We start from the raw sequence: 1,246 nt of genomic DNA on the forward strand, positions 1-1,246 counted from the left end.
TGGGCGCGCTCACACACTCCCTGCAATCTCTCTGAACTAATCCATTTATTCTGTATAAGTAAAAAAGGGGGGGAGGGAAGATGATAAAACAGGTTTAATGGAGTCTGCTAGTTTAACAAAAACAATTAGCCCTGGGATTGAAATAGCAGCTCTGAGTCAATCAATCCCTAGGCATACACAAGCCATATGGTGGTGGATGCTTCATCAGCCATTAGTAACAAGGTCATAATTAGTCCCCTGCCCTGATCTCTCTCCCAGATCCCACTGCGCAGCTCAGAGCTGGCCAGTCGCAGGCTACTTTCTCCCTCCTCCTGTCCTCCGCGGCTGGGAGCATACCCTGGGCAAGTGCGCCAGGTTTAAACCGCCACTGTAAGGACAGACTTCCCTTCAGGAGGAGCATAACCGATAGCGCTGGGCAAAAATTTTCCTGTGAAACCTTTTTTTTTTGCTAAAAAAAATAAATAAAATAATTGCAGATTTGGTTCAACCAAAACAATTTCCACATTCTGCTCGATTTTGGTGTGAATTGTTTTGGCCAGAAAAAAGGGTGGGGAAATGGATGTGTTGAAATGGTTGATTTTGGCATTTCCAAAATTAAACCTTTTGACTTTTTGTTGCCGATCCACACTTCAGTTTGGACAGTCCTTCAATTTAAAAAATGCTTTACAATGTTTCACCCTCCCCAAAATGAATCCAAGTGTTTTATTAGACCCCCAAACTAGATTTTTAACCAACCTTTTCAGTTAGCCAGTGCAGTCCTTCTGCCAGGTGGAGCCAGCAGCAACAAGGGCCAGGTTCAGTATCTAGCGGTTCCTTTTCAACAATATAACACAAAACCAGCTGAAGCCCCCACCCAATGACCTGGGACAATTACAACCCTCCCCCCCCCGCCCCCGGTGCCTCTAAGAGGCAATACTTTTCCTCTCACAAGCACAGAGTTTGAGTGTAGCAAAACCTTTTAATAAAAGGAAGGAAGTCACTCAGCATTAATTTGGGAAAACACCACACTTAGGGTTCATAAACATAAACCATGAACAAAAGATCTACCCCGAATTAAGTTGGGCAGTGTGCTTTTCCCCTCAGGTTCTTAAGTCCAGTAACCCAAAAGTCCCTTTAATGTGCCCGTCCCTTCTCTGCACCCCACTCAGTTACTGTCCTGGGCCAGTGCAACCCCAGAGTTCAGAGGTTCATCTGCTGAGTTCACCTCCCACCCTGTGGCGGGGGTGGGAAGGAGGCACCTTTACAC

This window comes from Gopherus flavomarginatus, chromosome 9 (genome assembly GCF_025201925.1).
Source record: "Gopherus flavomarginatus isolate rGopFla2 chromosome 9, rGopFla2.mat.asm, whole genome shotgun sequence".
NCBI lineage: Eukaryota > Metazoa > Chordata > Testudines > Testudinidae > Gopherus > Gopherus flavomarginatus.